General features: G+C 39.1%; 1 protein-coding gene across 6 annotated transcripts in view; it reads left to right on the top strand.

The window, feature by feature from the left end:
* Nucleotides 1–20,217, top strand: part of GPR160 (G protein-coupled receptor 160) — a 47,836-nt gene that overhangs the window by 13,955 nt on the left and 13,664 nt on the right. Inside the window, exon 1 of one of the 6 annotated variants that reach the window (XM_021069794.1) lies at nucleotides 19,293–19,336. The exons of the other annotated variants lie outside the window; for them this stretch is intronic. The gene's annotated coding sequence lies outside the window, so the exon portion shown is untranslated. Of the gene's footprint in view, nucleotides 1–19,292; nucleotides 19,337–20,217 lie in introns of those variants that run through there. 6 annotated transcript variants of the gene reach the window in all.

The raw sequence follows: 20,217 nt of genomic DNA on the forward strand, positions 1-20,217 counted from the left end.
GCAACGCGGGATCCGAGCCGTGTCTGCAACCTACACCACTGCTCACGGCAACGCCGGATCATTAACCCACTGAGCAAGGGCAGGGACCGAACCCACCACCTCATGGTTCCTAGTCGGATTCGTTAACCACCACGCCACGACAGGAACTCCTCTTTCTTCTTTTTTTTTTTTTTTTTTTTTGTCTTTTTAGGGCCATCTGTGGCATATGAAAGTTCCCAAGCTAGGAGTAGAATCAGAGCTGCAGCTGCTGACACACACCACAGCCCCAGCAACACCAGATCTGAGTCGTGTCTGAAACCTATGCCACAGCTCACCATAATGCTGGATCCTTAACCCACCGAGCAAGGCCAGAGATCGAACCCACATCCTCATGGATACTAGTTGGGTTCGTTACTGCTGAGTCATAACAGGGACTCTGGATCTACTTTCTCTCTCTTACCTTTTCTGGGTCTTTGCTATAAAGGGGATCCTAGAATAGGTGCTTTGTGTTTGCTTCTTTCACCTAGTATAATATTTTCGAGGTTCACTTGCAGCATGTATTACTGGCTTGTTCCTTTGTGTTGTTGAATAGTACTCACTTTTACCGATATACCACATTCTGCTTATTTCTTCACTAGTTGATGGACATTTGAATTGTTTCTGGGTTTTGGCTGTTGCAAATAATGTTTCTGTGACCATGCATGTACAGGTGTTTGTGGACCTGTGTTTTTATTTCTCTTGAGTAGGCTCTTAGGAGTGTAATTACCAGATCATACGCTAAGTTTATGTTTAATTTTTTAGGAGACTGATAAAATGTTTTCCAAAAGTGGCTATACAATGTTAGAGTTCCATCAACAATATATGATGGTTTTGATTCCTCCACATTCTTGCCAACACTCAATATAGTCAGTTTTTTTGATTATAGCCATTCTTTTTTTTTTTTTTTTTGTCTTTTTTGCCATTTCTTGGGCCGCTCTCGCGGCATATGGGAGGTTCCCAGGCTAGGGGTCGAATCAGAGCTGTAGTCACCGGCCTACGCCAGAGCCACAGCAACGCGGGATCCGAGCCGCGTCTGCAACCTATACCACAGCTCACGGCAACGCCGGATCATTAACCCACTGAGCAAGGGCAGGGACCGAACCCGCAACCTCATGGTTCCTAGTCGGATTCGTTAACCACTGCGCCACGACGGGAACTCCCGATTATAGCCATTCTAATGGATGTGTATAAGGGTATTTTATTACAGTTTAATTTACATTTTCCTAATGACTAATGACAATATGCACCTTTCCATGTGCTTATTATAATTAGTCATTCATATATCTGCTTTGGTGAAATGTCTAATTAAATTTCTGCCCATTTTTTAATTGGGTTGTGATGGTCATCATATTGAGTTTCACATTCTTTTAAATAGTCTTTAAAATAGTCAAATAAAATATTTGAATAAAAATATTCAATTTTTTTTTCTTTGCTTTTTAGGGCAGCACTCATGACATATGGAGGTTCCCAGGCTAGGGGCCAAATCAGAGCCACAGCTGCAGGCCTACACCACAGCCCCAGCAATGCCAGATCCGAGCCTTGTCTGTGACCTATACCATAGCTCACAGCAATGCCGGATCCTTAACCCCACTGATCAAGGCCAAGGATTGAACCCGCAATGTCATGGTTTCTAGTCGGATTCGTTTCTGCTGCACCACAATGGGAACTCCTCAAAAAATTTTTTTTAATTCTTTTAAATTCCGGAGGCAAGGAGTTCCTGTCGTGGCTCAGTGGTTAACAAATCCAACTAGGAACCACGAAGTTGCAGGTTCCATCCCTGCCCTTGCTCAGTGAGTTAAGGATCCGGTGTTGCCGTGAGCTGTGGTGTAGGTTGCAGACAAGACTCAGATCTCGAGTTGCTGTGGCTATGGCGGAGGCTGGCGGCTACAGTTCCAATTGGACCCCTAGCCTGGGAACCTCCATATGCTGCAGGAGCGGCCCTAGAAATGGCAAAAAGACAAAAATAAATAAATAAATAAATAAATTCCAGAGGCAAGGCCTTTATCAGATATATGACTTGTAAATATTCTGAATCTATGACTTACCTTTTTCTTTTCTTCTCTTTTCTTTTTTGGCTACTGCCTGTGGGAGTTACTGGGCCAGGGATTGTACCCGTGCCACAATAGTGACCCTAGCCACAGCTGTGACAATGCCAGATCTTTAATCTCTTTAACCAGCTGAGCCATCAGGGAACTCCATTTTTGTTTTTGTTTGTTTGTTTGTTTTGGTCTTTTTTGGGCCACACTTGTAGCCTTTGGAGGTTTCCAGTCTAGGGGTCCAATCAGAGCTGCAGCCACTGGCCTACACCATAGCCATAACAACAGGGTATCCTAGCCATGTCTGCAACCTACACCACAGCTCATGGCAATGCCGGATCCTTAACCCGTTGTGAAAGGCCAGGGCTCGAACCTGTGTCCTCATGGATACTAGTCAGATTCATTTCCACTGAGCCACGATGGGAACCCCCCTCCCATTTTATTTTCTTAAGAGCACCTTTTAAAGAAAAAGCTTTAAATTTTAATGAGGTCTGAGGAATTAATTTCCTTTCTTTTATGATTTACACTTTTAATTACATGTCTAAGAAATATCTCCTAACTTCATACAAGCATTTTTTTTAATAGACTTTGTCTTTTAGAGCAATTTTAGATTCACAATAAAACTGAATAGAAGGTAAAATTTCCCAAAGAGATTTCCCATGTGTCCCCTGCTTCCATGTATGCATAGCCTCCCCTGCTATCAGCCTCACCAGTCAGTGGTGTGTTTGTTATAACTGTTGAACCTACACTGACGCATCATAATCATCCAAATTCCATGGTTTATGTTACAGTTCACTCTTGTTGTTGCACATTCTGTGGGTTTGGACAAAGGTATAGTGACATGTATTCAGCATTATGTATCATACAGAGGGATACTAAAAATCCTTTGAGCTCTGCCTCTTCAGCACTTCCTCCCCTCTAATCCTTGGCAACTACTCATATTTTTACTATTTTCATAGTTTTGCCTTTTCCAGAATGTCATATAGTTGGAATCATATGGTATATAGCTTTTTCAGATTGGCTTCTTTCACCTAGTAACATGCATTTTTAAGGTTGCTGCATGTCTTTCCATGGCTCGATAGTTTTTTTGTTTTTCATTTTTTTTCAATGCCAAGTATTCACTGTCACCTTCTGAAGGACGTCTTGGTGGCTTCCAACTTTTGGCAATTATGAATAAAGCTGCTATAAAGACTTGTGTGTAGGTTTTTGGTGGACATAAGTTTTAAACTCCTATGGGTAAATACCAAGGAGGGCAGTTGTTGGATCATACTGTAAGAATATGTTTAGTTTTGTAAGAAACTGCCAAACTGTCTTCCTAAGCAATTGTACCATGTTGCATTTCCACTAGCAGTGGGAGTTCTGGTGCTCCACAGACTAGCATTTGATATTGTCGTACAGGTCTTTTTGTGGGCATGTGTTTTAGTTTCTCCTGGGTAAATACCTAGGAGTGCAAGTCCTGGATCATAGGATGTGTGCATGTTTAAATGCAAAACTTTTCCAAGGGGTTGTACAGTTTTACACTCCAACATCTTTTCTAATACTTGGTGTTGGTCTTTTTAATTTTAGGCATTCCAATGGATGTGAAATTGTATGTCTGCGTGCTTTTAATTTGCTTTTTCCTGATGACTAATGATGCTGAGCTCCTTTTCACATGGCTGTTGACCGTTTGTTCATTTTCCTTTTGCACTGTCTTTTCAAGTGTTTTGCCCATTTTGTTTTGAGTTGTTTGTCTGTTTACTGCTGATTTGTAGGCACTATAGATAGATAGGTAGATAGATAATCTGGTAGGCTGAACACAAGTCCTTTGTTAGATATATGTATAGTGAGTATTTCCTCCCAGTGTGTATCTTGCTCTTTCACTTTCTTATAAGCAGATTTTAATTTTAATGAGTGTATCAGTATTTTGTTTTATAGTTGGTGCTTTTGTGTTTTGCTTAATTATTCTTTATCTGCCCCCCAGTTTGTAAAGATTTTCTTCTTTATTTTCATTCTAGAAGCTTTAGAGCCTTAGCTTTTATGTGTAGGCCTGTGATCAATCTGAGTTAACTTGTGAGTGTGAGGTGGGATTGAACTCCTCCTTTTTCCTACAGTAATCCAGTTGGTCCAGCACCATTTATTGAAAAGACTTTCCTTTCCTCCATTGAATTGCCTTGATACTTTCTTTTAAATTACGTGGACTGTTGGAACTCTCTACTCTGTTCTGTTCTTAAGCTAGTATCACACTATCTTCAGTTCTGAGGTTTATCAGTCTTAAAATCAGGTACTGTAAGCCCTTTAACTTTATTCTTTTTCAGAAGTTTTGACTATTTTGGCCTTTTCATTTCTATACATTTTAGAATCAGCTTGTCAATTTCTACAAAAAAGCCTGCGGTTGGATTTTGATCAGGACTGTATTGAATCTATCAATCTGGGGAGGAGCATAGACATCTTAACAATATTAACCTTCTTATCCATGGACATGGTATATTTTGCCATTTATTTGGGTCTTTAGTTTCTTTCATCAGGATTTAGTAACTTTTAGCATTAATGTTTTATACATATTTTAAAAGATTTATTTTTTGTATATTTTATGTTTTTGTTTTTATGTTTTGTATTTTGTGTTTTGTTTGGGTTTTTTTGTTTGTTTTGTTTGTTTTTGTTTTTTTTGTTTGTTTTGTTTTGTTTTATTTTTAGGGCCACACCCAAGGCATATGGAAGTTCCGGGGCTAGGGGCTGAATCAGAGCTGTTAGCTGCTGGCACAGCCACAGCAATGCCAGATCCAAGATGTGTCTGTGACCTACACCACAGCTCATGGCAACGCCAGATCCTTAACCCACTGAGCAAGGCCAGGATTGAACCTGTATCCTCATGGATGCTAGTCACATTCGTTAACCACTGAGCCACGATGGGAACTCCTGTATTTTATGTTTTAAAATTTATTGTGAATGGCAGTTTTTACATTTTCAAATTCTACCATCTTTATGTGTGTGTGTGTGGACATCTACATAGCTAAATCTATCTTTCCAGAACATTGTATCCTTAAACTCCTTCATTTTCTTAAGAGCAGGACTAAAGTTGATGATAATCTTTTAGAACTCAGAAACAGTCTCTAGTTCAAATGTCCTCTGAGGATTAAACCTCTTTTATAAGCATGTTTATTAAGCCATCGTCCCATATGTATTTGGGCATTTCTGGTGGTGGTACAAATATTAGCTTCCAAAACTAACATTTCCTACTTTTGAGCAACTCCCAATCTTGTAACCCTTTAGCTGTTGCTCTTTTGAATCCCTTTCCCATATGTGATATCTTTGATATCTTTCTTAAAATTTGATGGCAAAACCGAATTAGTACAAGGTACTCCTTTCTCCTTAATTCTAAACATTGTACTTGTATTATTTACCTGTTCCCACCAAAATGATGAGCTGAATATACAGGTGTAGAATTTGCAGTAAAATAAGACACAATCACATTGTGAGGGAGAGATATGTAAAAATATACATCACCAGAATATTAATTTACAAGCAAACCTGGGGCATTGGGTAAAAATTAATGTTAGCAGTGTGGAAACCTAAATCATATCAACGTAACCTAATTTTTCAAGAATTTTTAAGGATGTGGAGGAATCAGGGCACATATATCTTGACTTTCTCATGCTGTCGATTTAATTATGAATAACATAATCATCAATAACTCAGGAAAACATAGTTTAGCTTATATGATACCACAGTTGGATGGTGGAAAAGTCAGAGACATCAAGGATATGGTGCTGGGTGTGCTCTTACCAGTTAACCCTTCAGAGGTCAGCCTGGGACCCAGTTCTATTTAGTAAACTTTAATCCATGACTAGCGATGTATTATGTGTATGTTTCTGTGTGTGCCAGAAATGCCAGAAACAGACGTCAGTATGACCTGGACAATTTGGGTACTAAGACTGGACATGTCAAATGAAAGCTAATTAATTTTGTAAGCAGAGTTCAAATGGGAGAATGATTGGCTTTGTGCCTCTTCCTGACAGAAAAAAGCCCCTGGCCATGGTGAATAACAAGGCAGCTGGGAGTTCCCGACATGACTCAGTGGTTAGCGAACCAGACTAGCATCCTTGAGGATGTGGGTTCGGTCCCTGGCCTTGCTCAGTGGGTTAAGGATCTGGCATTACTGTGAGCTATGGTGTAGGTCACAGATGAGGATTGGACCCCAAGTTGCTGTGGCTATGGCCTAGGCTGGCAGCTTATGCACCGACTGGATCCCTAGCCTGGGGAACTCTGTATGCCTTGGGTGCGGCCCTAAAAAGACAAAAGACAAAAAAAAAAAGAGAAAAAGAAAAGGCAGCTGAGCTATCAAGAACTCTAATACATATATATGCAGAGTACCATGTCTCATAAGTCAGTGCTCTGGTTAAAAATATTTATATGAGGCTGAGAGTAGGCAAAAGATACAGTGAAAGCTTACAATAGATAAAAATTGTGAAATAGAAGCAGGGACATATGCAGCAAGATGGAAGGAATCTGAAAAAGAAGCAGTTAGAATATTTTGTATTAAATAGGATAGGCTACAATGCTGTAAAAGTAGGTTAATAATGTTGTGGCTCAGGAGTTTCCCTGGTGGCTCAGCAGGTTAAGAACCCAGTTGGTATCCATAAGGATGCGGGTTCAGTCCCTGGCCCTGTTCAGTGGCTTAAGGATCCGCATTGCCATGAGCTGTGGTGTAGGTCACAGATGTGGCTCAGATCTGATGTTGCTGTGACTGTGTGTAGGCTGGCAGCTGCAGCTCCAATTCGATCCCTAGCCTGGGAACATCCATAGGCTGTACCTGTAGCCCTAAAAAGAAAAAAAAAAAAAAAAATATATATATATATAATGGTAACACTTCAGCACAAGTTTATTTCTCTCATGTAACAGTCCTGGGTGGTATTTCAGGCCATTGGCTGGCCCTTTACACTCAGGTAGCTCTGTTGCCTTACCCATGACTTCAGAGTTTTCAAGTTGACTATAGGAAGGGAGATGAGCTCTGCCCAGAAGTGGCTACACATCCCATTGGCTAGAAGTCAGTCATATGGCCATAACTAACTGCAGAGGAGACTGGGAAATATAGGTCAGCTCTGTGCTTTAGAAAAAGAAGAGAGCACAAATTTTGAGAACCACTCACCATTTCTGCCATACCTCTAAGAAACAGTTAAATTGGTAATTAATTGTTCATCAAAGTAGAATTTAGAATAAAGAGACTACATACCTTCAATTTAATTTAATACTAGTTAAATCATCACTAGAGAATGGCCAGCAGGCTTATGGAGGAGAATTGGCAATATCTGACAAAAGTATGTATGCATTTACCCTTTGACCTAGCAGTCCTACTTCTAGTAATTATTCCAGAGAAAACAGCTCCACAAGTCATTTTTGTAGAAAGTGCTTAATAACTATAAACCAGAAACAAGTGATAAGGGGCTGTTGGATGTGGTGGAGCAGATAAGAGTGGAAATGGGATTTCTCTGAATAGCTGTTTTCGTATGGTTTCAACTTTGATTTGCGTTAATATTTTACATATCCAATTACATAAAATTAAATAAAAATGAAAACAAAGCAAAGCCTGTAATTGAATACACATTATTGTATTCAATTACTAATAATCCAAAACAGTATATCAAAGTGATTATATAACAATAAAAGAAAAAAAAGAATTTAAGTAAAATTTTAACACAATTCTCAAAACTCTGTACCTGTAGTAGGATAGAATCTAGGGCAAAAAGAGTTGGGGTGGGGGGCAGTTGCATTTTTTTTTTTTTTTTTTTTTTTTGTCTTTTTGCTGTTTCTTTGGGCCGCTCCCTCAGCATATGGAGGTTCCCAGGCTAGGGGTCTAATCGGAGCTGTAGCCACCAGCTTACGCCAGAGCCACAGCAACGCGGGATCCGAGCCGCGTCTGCAACCTACACCACAGCTCACGGCAACGCCAGATCCTTAACCCACTGAGCAAGGGCAGGGACCGAACCCTCAACCTCATGGTTCCTAGTCGGATTCGTTAACTACTGTGCCACGACGGGAACTCTGGCAGTTGCATTTTTATGGTTAGTTGTGGCCAATGGTATCAGCATTGTAACTTGGAAAACTATTTAATATGGATTGTAATTTGAACAAATCAATATTTTAATATAAGTGGGGAACCAGGTTATCACTATGGGAGAATGAAATAAAAATATAGAATAATATAAGAAAGAATCCTGGGATGTTAGTTTTGAATTGGAAGTTATCAGTATCAGTATTTAATATATCAGTATTTGATTTAACAAAAAAAATTTCTAGCCCTGCCCACTAAAAGGGCCTAGACAAAGATGCCTCAATAGCAGTGTGCACACCTCATGCTCAGGTTTTGCCTTTTAAATACTGTTTTTAGAGTTCCCATTGTGGCTCAGCAGGTTAAGAACCCAATTAATATCCATGAGGATGGGGGTTCGATCCCTGGTCTTGCTTAGTGGGTTAAGGATCTGGAGTTGCAGTGAGCTGTGGCTTGGGCCTGCAGCTGCAGTTCCAGTTTGACCCCTAGCCTGAAGACCTCTGTGTGTCAGAGGTGTGGCCCTAATAAATAAATAAATAAATAAATACTGTTTTTTACTAAGAGGAACTAGGTCTTTTTGAAAAAAATGACTCTGGGTCAGAAGAAGTACGGGATGCCCGAAAACAACAAATGTTTAAAGACTGGACATGGCAAGAGTAGAGAGAGTTTCAGGTGGAGGGAACGCTTGACAAGATGTATGTGGGAAAGCCCAGCCATTCAAAAGAATAGTGATGGAAGTGAATTATAACGTGGTGAATAAAAAACAAAGCCATGAATCTATTATATATTTCCAGGGGGGAAAATGCCAGATTGTAAAAGCAGAATGAATCATAGAAGTAGAAAAATCACTGTTTTGCCGTTCCCATTATAGGGATTGATTTGTGCTAGAACTATTAGGTGGTACCTTGTTGGGGAACAGCATTATCCAAGAGTCTCAAGGTATCACTAGAGATTACTTATTGATTACAGTGGGGAAATATGGCAGACAGCTTCTTCATCAGACGTGGTCTAACTTCATATGATGAGTAATGGGATAAACTGATGCACTGGGACATATAATCTCATGTTCATCTGATACAGAGGGAACAGACAAATACAGACTGTGAAATATTCCATAAGACAGTTGACCCAGAGTCTTCAAAAATGTTAGTGGCATAAAGGATCAAAAAAGAAAAAAATGACAGGGAAGCTTCTAAATTAAAAAAGACTGAAATAATGTAAAAAGTAAATACAGCGGTGTTACCCATGATCGGATCTTGGGCTTTTTAAAGAAATCTATGAAGAAGACTATTAGGGCAATTGGGAAAATTTTAATATAAACTGTGTTAGAGAGTATTATTAGGTTACTTGATGGATAAAATAGTGGTTTTATAGTATTTAGGTAAATGGCTATCTCATCATAAAATTAAAAAATCATGGTAGGAAAAGTGGGAAAATATAGGGAGACCTAGAATAAGCACTGTTAAAATTTGGCATGTGTTCATCCAACCTATATATATTTAAACAAAATCGAATTACCATATGTAGTTTTTAATGTTGCTTCTTTTCGTTCCGTATTATTGACAGTTCTCTATTTCATTAAATAGGCCTCAAAGACATTGTTTTAAATGCGTATATAACATCACTGAATGTTTTTTTTAATTTACAATATATTTTTATTTTGAGATTTATTACCATATTTCATCCAGTCCAACATGCCACCAGTTGTAAGACATTATTATTTACATATCACTGAAAAGAAAAATATCATGTCAAATCATGATGAAGTGTCTTTTTTAACTTAGAATTGTTATATTGAAAGAGCTTCTTTAGACATATTTGGTCAAAATATATGTATATATATATTTTGGTCATACCTTTTTTGTATATGCCTAATTAGGGAGACAGAAGCAAAATAAAGTGATTAAGCTCTTCCTAGAACTTCTTCACATTGAGTGTCCAGCTTTTCTGAATTACGTTCAGTTTTTGTCTTCAGTGCCTGTTTTTTCCCCCAATATCATCCCCTGTGTCGTGAAAAGTGTTCCATTATTATGTCTGAGATTTTCTTCCAAGCTGCAAATTCTGGTACTTCCTGATCTTACCAGAAGGTGTCAATGGAGATTGTTTTCAAGCAGTGACCAGACTCCTCTGATGGTCTTTCAGTGGCATCCTGACTTGAGATACAAAAAATGATGGGGAACATTGTACCCTAAAGTAGGTTAATGAAATACAGTCTTCTCTTTTAAAATAAAATTTCTGTATTTTCATTTTTAAATATAATTGTAATATTTACCCAAGTAACAAAACTGCAGTTTTCAAGGATTGTCTAGTTGGGTCGCAAGGCTTATTCTGGGGGAGAAAAAAGTGCCATTGTCTGCCTGCTCCCCACAGGTAACCTCAGCTCCTTTGGCTGGTGGTATTTATACCTGTACCTCTGATAACAGGCTCATACTGCAGTTTTCACGTTAAGCCTCACTTGTTGACTTCCTAAAGGGAAGATGATTATGTAAGCCTCTTGTACCTTGCTGACAAACCCCAGTATACCATCACTGTACCCAGGAGCAATTTCCAGGCCCCATACTGTCAACATAACCATGTTACAGTGGGGGTTAGATCAGTACATGTTTATCATAACGGTAAAGTGACTGCAAAATCTACCAATGTCATATATTACATTTCCTTTCCTGAACAACTTTTTTGAGTAGGATTTTTTCTTGTTTCTTTATGCCACAGATTCAGCCACAAACACTTCCTTATTCTTTAAATCTCTTTTAATACACTCAAAGATATTTAGAATTTGCATACTGGAGAAGTTTCTTGGATAGCCACATGCACTAATTTGGGGTGTGTGCCCTCCACCTGGTGTAGCTTATCTTCCTCCCACCTGGGGAGCTTTCCTCCACTCTTCACTGCATCCCGTTTCCTGGATCCCACATCTGTCTCTTTCTCCTTTTCCTTTCCTTTCTTTTTTATTTGGCTGTGCCCATGGCATGTGGAAGTTCCCAGGCCAGGGATCAAACCGGTGCCACATCAGTGACAATGCCAGATCCTTAACTCGCTATGCCACAGGGGAACTCCTTGTTCCCTTTCTTAGTTTATTCCCTCAGTATGATGAGGTATGCCTTCCATTTGCTTCCTAAGAACTTCATGCGATGTAGGCAGTTTTGAGACTTCACATATCTAAAAATGGCTTTGCATTATATCTACACTTAATTGCCTTTATTTAAACTAATTGGCTTAGCTTAGTAGAGAATTCTATATTGGAAGTTAATTTTTTCATTAAAGATTTTAAAAAAGCTTTTTAAAGTAAACCAGATACATAGTTTGTATAGTTGAGAGCTGTACCAATTTGTAGATAACTTTAGTTTTTTTCTTTATTCAGGGTATCTAATTTTTTGAATACTTAATACATTCACACGGTTAGCAGAATTTTAATAGTAGGAAAAGGTATGAGGTCTCCATCCATCCCTTCCATGATCCCAACCTTGTAACTGTTGTTTCTAACTTCTTAAGTGTCCTTCCAGGGTGTCTTTTTTTTTTTTTTTTTTTTTTTTTTTTTCTTTTTAAGGCCACACTAGCAGCATATGGAATTTCCCAGGCTAGAGGTTAAGTGGGATCCTTAACCTGCTGAGCCCAGCCAAGGTTCAAACCTGTATCCTCATGGATGTTAGGCGAGTTCATAACCCTCCGAGCCATGACAAGAACTCACAGGGTTTCTTGATGCATATATGGAACTATGTGGGTTTTTTTCACCCCTTTTACACAGACGGTGGTTTATTCTCTGCACTGTTCTGTATCTTGCTTTTTTCCTTAACAGTGTGTCTCAGAGACATGTCCCTGTCAGTACATGGAGAGTTTCCTCATTTTTAAAAGATAATTGCTTAGTATTACATTGGATATATGTATTATAATTTATTTAATGGTTTCCTTATTGATGGATATTTAGGCTATTTCTATTCTTTGGTTATTATAAACAGTATTTCTATGAAAAATCTCATAAACAATTTTTCATGTATGCAATCCTTAGGAGATTGTTGGCTCAAAGGACATATAAGTATGTTTGTAATTTTGATGGATACTGTCAAATTGCTTTTCAGAGGAGTTATTCCATTTATACTAAGAGATAGTATTTTTTAATGTTTTTTCTTAGTTTGTTGTTTTCTTTTGATTTTTGCCTATGGTTTTTTTGGTTTTTTGGGTTTTTTTTTTTTTTTTTTTTTTTTACAAGAAAGTGTTGCTATTTGGTTGAACTTAACAATCCCTTAGAATAAAAGGTATCTCTGGCCTCCAGTGTTGCTGAGGAGCTAACCCCATTCTCATCTCTCTATCTCTTTTTACTAAAAAATAAAATACAGAAAGCCATGCATAAAAATATCTAGCTTAATGAATGATCATAAGTAAACACCATGGTACCTACCACTCAGATAAAGAGCTGGACTTCTGCTCCTCAAACCCCTTTTTCCAAATAACAACTCAGAGTAATCCTTTTCTCGCAATTCTGAAAATAATTTTATCACCTAAGTGTGTATCCCTGGAGACCTTAGTCTTACCCTTTCTTTAAAAAAATATTTGATTGGAGTTCCCGTTGTGGCTTAGTGGAAGCGAATCTGACTAGCATCTGCGAGGATGTAGGTTTGATCCCTGGCCTCGCACAGTGGGTTAAGGATATGGCGGTACTGTGAGCTGCGGTGTAGGTCGCAGACATGGCTTGGATCCTGTGTTGCTGTGGCTGTGGTGTAGGCCAGCAGCTGTGGCTCCAGTTCAACCCCAGCCTGGGAACCTCCATATGCCGAGAATGTGGCCCTAAAAAAAAAAGTATTTGAGGAGTTCCCATTTTGGCTCAGCAGGTTAAGAACCTGACATAGTGTCCATGACGATGCAGGTTCAATCCCTGGCCTCCCTCAGTGGGTTAGTATTCAGCCTGGCTATGGCTGTGGCATAGGCCTCAGGTGTAACTCCAGTTCAACCCCTAGCCCAGAAACTTCCCTATACCTCAGGTACTGGCGTTAAAAAACAAGCAAACAAACAAACAAAAAAACTCTGCATTCCTTCAGTTGAAAACCTGGACCACCTGACTTCCAAGTTTTCTTCTGTCACCTTTGCTGATTACACACTCACAGTGCAGCTCAGTGTGTTCCTCTGTCCTCTGAACTTACTTCCTTGTTTAAGAACAGCGTTATTGAGGTGTAATTGACATACAACAAACCGCACACACTTAATGTGTACAGTTTGATACCCTTTGCCATATGTCTACACCCATGAAAACACCACAACCTTCGGGAGAGTAAACACATTTATCACCCCCAAAGTTCCCTGTGCCCCTTTGTAATTTCTCCCTCCTCCCCCTCGCTGGCTCCTCAGCAATTAATTATCTGCTTCCTGTCATTCTAGGTGAATTTGTGTTCTCTAGGATTTTAAATGAATGGGATATAATGCAGCATGCCTTCTTTTAGCCTGGCCTCGCTCACTCGGCATAATTATTTTGAGTCCATCTGTACTGTTGAATGTATTGATTGTTCCTCCCTTTTATTGCTGAGTAGTGTTCCATTGCATGGATGTACCACTCCTCTGTTTATCCAATCACTCGGTGATAGAAATCCAGATTGTCTCCAGTATTCTGCATTTCTTTCCAGTTGGCAGCTGGACCCAGAGATTTTATCACTTAGGTTCAGCCTGTAGGAGGCACAGAATGTCTAGTTTCTCTCCTCTTGAGATGATGATAGCAAGAGGTGCTTCAGGCTTACATCTGTTCATTTGTAGGTGAAATTCCAGGTCCACAACTTAGTTTCCATTTATAAGTCTGAACACTCTTTAATGAGATGCTTCCCCTCATCTGCTACTTGGCTCCCAGTGGTACATCTCATACAAGGCACGATAAATGCTTTATTTTTTCCCTTAATTTACCTGATTTCAAAATATCCACTTCCATATCTCAGTTCTTTGACTGAAACTTGTATTCTCTTGGGAAATTAGTTACCTCTTCTCTTTATCACTGTTTTGAAATTTCTGAGGTGTCTCAGTGTGAGCCTGTTTTCTTCCATCAAGGTGGAAGATTTTCAATCTTGAAAAGACCTTCAGTTCTAGAAAGTGTTACAACCTTTTCTTCCTTGATTCCTTCCCCTCCAGTTTATTTCCTTTCTGTGACTCCTGTTCACACTTTGCACCTGCTGGATTCGTTCTCTATTTTCTTATCCTTTTATCCTGTTCTACATTTTCTGGGAAATGTCCTGGAAGCTTGATTTTATAGCCCAGCTTATCAATTTGTGTATGCATACCAACACACATGCCCATCCTAACAAAGCTTTAATTTTTTCAGTGTTTTCTTTAAGTGTAAAGATTTTTTTATTATGTACAACATAGGCGGAATTATTTAAGTCAACAAATTTGTAAGGAATTTCACTTGCTGATTCTTTCCACTGTCAGCCACCCTAGTTCCTCCAATGTTTAAGTGAAAATCTTCAAGATGGCCCTTTCAAAAAGAAGGTTTGCTCAATCCATCGTTGTCATGTCAGCCTATAGTTCTTTTAATTGGGCTTCTTTGATCTCAATGGAATATGGACACACTTCAAAAATTCCCCCCCTGTATTCTTTGTGATTCGGTTTCCTGAAGCATTTTAAACTTTAGGATCATGTTTAGGGTCAGAAGAGATGGATCTGCCTGGTTCTCAACTTAGGCATTAAGTTCAAATCATATTCACTAAGCTGTCACACTCCAGAACAGTACAGATCATTGGAATATGTGAGTACCTTTTTAAAGTCCAGACACTGTGTTCTCAAGATAAAAGCCTAAAAAAAACCCCAGAAATCATCCTTGTTTCATGTCAATGTTAAAATTAGAGTACTAAATAAGTATAGCTGCTGATTTCCCTCATATCCTATGCTTTTAAATTCTCAATTCTGTAGTCCTGGAAGCAACCTTTATATGTCTCAGTACCCCATCACTTGAAGCTGTTTTAGATATCATGTTCCTTCTTATCCATATCAAAACTCAGACTGAACAGTGAGTTCTGGGTTGCAAAAGAGGATTTGGTTTTGCACCTGTCTATAAGTCTTTGCACAAAAATTAAAAACAAACCCAAGTGCTATTTCTGCAGTGTTTTAAATTTTCAGAATACTGTGCTTGCATGTGCTTTGTCAAGTTGATCCCTAATGTTTCATATTTCTAATGCTATTACAAATGTCATTTCATTTTGCAATTGTTTAACCTGGTATATAGTACAATATTTAAAAAATTAACCTGCAACCTTGCTAAATTCACTTGTTACTTTTAGTAGTTTTTATTGTAGATTTTCTAAGTATGTGATCATATCACCCATGATTAAAGACAGCTTTGCTTTTTTTCCCTTAGTCTACATGCCTTTTATTCCTTTTTCTTTTTTCTTTTTTGTTTTGTTTTTGTTTTTTAGGGCCGCACCTGCAGCATATGGAGGTTCCCAGGCTAGGGGTCCAATCAGAGCTACAGCTTCCAGCCTACACCAGATCTGAGCCGCCTCTTCGACTTACACCACAGCTCACAACAATACCAGATCCTTAACACATGGAGCGAGGCCAGGGATCGAACCCGCAACCTCATGGTTCCTAGTCAGATTTGCTTCCGCTGTGCCACAGCCACGAAAGGAACTGCTGCCTTTTATTTCTTGTTAATGCCTTGTTGCACTGGCTAGGACATCTAATAAAATGAGGAAGGTTGGGGGATGGACATCCTTGCTTTGAGGTTAAATTTAGATTTTTTACAGATGCTTTTTATCTAGTTGGGAAGTTCCCTTCTGTTTTGTGAGCTTTTTTTTTTTTTTTTTTTTTTTTTTTTCCTTCTTCTTCTTTCTTTTTTAAAGATGCATGTGCAGCATATGGACATACCCGGGCTAGGGGTCAAATCAGAGTTGCAGCTGCAGGCCTACACCACAGCCACAGCAATGCCAGATCCGAGCTGCATCTGTGACTCCCACCACAACTCATGGCAACGCTGGATATTTAACCCAGAGTGAGGCCAGGGATTGAACTCACATCCTCATAGATACTTGTCAGGTTCTTAACCCACTAAGCTACAGTGGGAACTCCTTCTAAGAGTTTTTATCAGGTTGGATTTTGTTAAATGCTTTTTCTTTATCTAATTAGATGATTGTAGTTTTCCTCTTTATTTTATTAACATGATGAATTATATTGATTTTCTAATGTTAAACCAAGCTTGCATAAACTGTGATGTATTAGGTTATATTATTTATGAATTAATGAATTTAACTTCATAGTATATATTTTCTTAAGGATTTTTGCTGTGTTCTTGAGGGATAATGCTTTATAACTTAACTTTCTTGAAATGTCTTTGGTTTTGTTATAAGGATAATTCTGGTCTTGGAAAGTGAGTTGGAAGGTGTTTCTTCTCTTCTTTAAGTTTGGAATTTCTTCCTTAAAAGTTTGGTAGAATTCATCGGTGAAGACATCTGAGTCAAGAATTTTCTTTCTTTCTTTTTTTTCCTCTTTTGGCCACCCCATGGTATATGGCGTTCTCCAGCCAGGGATCAAATCCAACCCGGAGTTGCAACCTACAATGGATCCTTAACTCACTGTGAGGACCAGAGATCAAAACTACATCCCTGCTGCTGCAGAGACACTTTCAGTCCTACTGTGCCACAGGGGGACCTCCTAGAATTGTCTTTGTGGGAATCTCTTAAAGTACAAAGTCAGTTTAATAGGAATTTTTAGGCATCTTTTTGAATGACTTTGGTTATTTGTGTCTTTCTGGAAATTTGTCTGTTTCATCACAGTTCTCTTTTATTGGAATAAAATTATTCTTAATAGTCTATTATCTTTTTAATGTTTGTAGGATCTATAGTGAGATCCTCTCTTTCCTAATTTTGGTAAGTTCTTTCTCAGTTTGGATGGAGGTTTATAATTTTATTGGTTGTTGGTTTTTTTTTCCCTCCAAAGAACCAGTTTTCTCTTTTCTGTTTGTCTTTAAAATTTCATTATTCTCTGCTCTTTACTATATCCTTCCTTTAGCTTACCATGGGTTTAATTTACTCTTCTTAAGGTGGAAACCTAGGTCACTGACTCAAGACCTTCTTTTCCAATAAAAGCAAGTATATCAGAACAATACAGTGCAAAAGCAGCTAATTTAGTGGAAATTAAAACTGAATTTCGATTTTGCTGATTCTCTTATATTTGCATTGCTTCTTTTCAAAGTTCTTTTTTGTACTATAACTTTTATAAATTCTGATAATATAAATAACACTTGCTAATTGTTAAAGGAACGTTAAGGGTACACAGGATTGTAAGGAATTTTGTGTGTCAGGATAAGCCGTAACAATAATTACCAAGTCCTTGCAGTTTGATAAAACAAGCTTTATTTCTTGCTTACACTGTACATTCTTTCTGAATCACTAGGGGTTTTGAGTTCACACAGTCACTCAAGGATCCAGGTTGACCAGGTCCCACTATCTATAGCTGTATTGTCTGGAACACATGGCCTGTTCTTCTCCTATGGTAGGGGAAGAGAAGACTGAAGGGGGTCTCATCTGGAATTACATGCTTTGGCTTCATAGCCCATTGGTGAGAAATAGCCACATTATAAGGGTCAAGGAACTAAAATCTTCCAGTGAGCTTAGAAGCAGAGCAAGGAGCAGGCATGGGTGAGCACCCAGGAAAAAAATAAAAATTCTATACCTCAGGAGAAAACTAAAAATCACTTTGTGGTAATTCCTACTTAGCTGTGTTCCTGTCTGGTTCCACTGACTTTCCTTATACCCAGCCTTATGTTTGGGTTGCTGGAAATTGTTCCTGCAGTCTGAATAATCATTGATTCATGTTTCATTGTATTCTATCTTTGCAACTGTTACCTGATTTTATCAGATTATAAGGGAGACCTGGGAAAGGACAAATCAAAAATCCCTTGCTATTTGTCTTAGCAACATGGAAATTTCAAACATTTTTTAAAACCTTGTTTTAGAACATCTCTGAAAGATACACTGGTTTTATGTAGGAGGGAAACTAGGCTGGATAGTGATGAGTAGGGGTAAGAGATGTTGAAAAAATGGATAGGATGGATCATTTTCACGGTTTACACTTTTGTTTAACTTGAATTCTATACCATGAAAATATATTACCAATTTTAAAAATAAGGAGTTCCTGTCGTGGTGCAGTGGAAAGAATCCGACTAGGAACCATGAGGTTGCAGGTTCGATCCCTGGCCTTGCTCAGTGGGTTAAGGATCCCACTGTTGCCATGAGCAGTGGTGTAGGTTACAGACACAGCTCGGATCCTGCATTTCTGTGGCTCTGGTGTAGGCCGGTGGCTACAGCTCCAATTCGACCCCTAGCCTGGGAACCTCCATATGCCACGGGTGCAGCCCTCAGAAAGACAAAAGACCAAAAAAAAAAGTTAAAAAGAAAGCTTTCTTTTCTATATTTAAATTTTCTATACTGAATCTAATTATACTATGTATGTAAATAAATTAAAACAAACATCTGCTTCTTTAAAAAATTGTCAGAGTTGAATGACATTATTTCTTCCACTCAATTCTGTCTGATTGAAGAGAATGAGCTTTGAAACCAGACCTGAGGTTGAACTTCAGCTTCAACACTTAGCAGTCATGCATCTCAGGGAAATGTGCTTGTTAACCCCTGAGCATTTCCACATGGGGAAAAATAATAATATCTACCTTTCATGATTGTTGTAAGGATTAGATTAAAAGTATGTAAAACCCCTAGACAAGGCTCAATACATTATTTCTCCCACAGGCTTTCTCCACTCACAAGGCTCAACAAATCCAGCTACAGTGCTAATCCCATTTTCAGTATAATAGATGAATGTTGACTGCTCACCTTCCCTTCCTATTGTTAAGTGCAGATGGTTTTGTTAAACTTTTCTGACACTGCAAAAAACAACTATTTGATTGTAATGATGTTATGAAGCCATTTACCTTTTCTTCCTTTTTACTCTTAAATTCCCATGAATGTTCAGACTTTCCAAAAGCTGTGTGTGATATCACGACTGATTTCATAGATGAGAATTCAGCTATCTTCTGATGAGCTGGACAGTAATCTGTGAAATGTGAAACAGGTGCCACTCTGCTCAATTTTTTTTGTTTAGGAAAATGGTCATTTTTCACTTTAAAAAATGTTACATGGAGATTAAGATGACAGAATAGAAGGACTGGAGCTCAACTTCTCTCCTAAAAACAACAAAATTTATACTTAAGACTGAGCACTCTTCAACCAAATGGACTGGAAACCTTAAAAAAGATATCCTACTCCAGAAGACAAAGAGAGGGCCACATCAAGAGGTAGGAGGGGCGATTTCGTGATATAAACAACCCCATACCCCCTGAGTGGGAGGCTTCACAGACTGGAAACTAACTGGTTCACAGAGACTCACCTACAGGAGTGAGAGTTAGAGCCCCACATCAAACTCTCACGTGTGGGGATCTGGCACGGGGAGAAAGAGCCCCGGAGCATCTGGCATTGAAGGCCAGTGGGGCTTGTGTGCAGGAGCTCCATGGGACTAGGGGAAACAGAGACCCCATTCTTAAAAGGCGCACACAGAATTTCACATGCACTGGGTCACAGGGCAGAGCAAAGTCTCCATGGAAATCTGGGTCAAATCTGACTGCAGTTCTTGAAAGACATCCTGGGAAAACAGGGGTGGATGTGGCTTGTTGTGAGGGAAGGACATTGAAAGCAAAGCTGTCCGGAATATTCAGAAGCCTTGCCTTTCTCTGGAGGTGGCCATTTTGGGACAATCTGGCCCAACCCAGTCAGCTGCTGAGAAGCCCCAGGGCAAACAACAACCCAGGTGGGATCACAGCCCCACCCCTCAATAAACAGGCTACCTAAAGACCCCTCAGGCACACAGCTGCCTCTAATCCCATCCAGAGACTAAGACCCACCCACCAGAGGGATTAGAATCAGCTCCACCTACCAGTGGAGAGGCATCAGCCCCTCCCATCAGGAAGCCTACAGCAAGCCCCCCATACTGACTTCAGCCACAGGGGGGCAGGCATCAGAAGTAAGAGAGGCTACAACTCTATTATCTGTAAAAAGGTCACCACACCAAAAACCTATCAAAATGAAAAGACAGAGAACTATACCTCAGATGAGGGAGAAAGGAAAAACCCCAGAAAATCAGCTAAGCATGGAGGAGATTCTCAGCCTCCAGGAAAAAGAC

This window comes from Sus scrofa, chromosome 13 (genome assembly GCF_000003025.6).
Source record: "Sus scrofa isolate TJ Tabasco breed Duroc chromosome 13, Sscrofa11.1, whole genome shotgun sequence".
Taxonomy (NCBI): Eukaryota; Metazoa; Chordata; class Mammalia; order Artiodactyla; family Suidae; genus Sus; species Sus scrofa.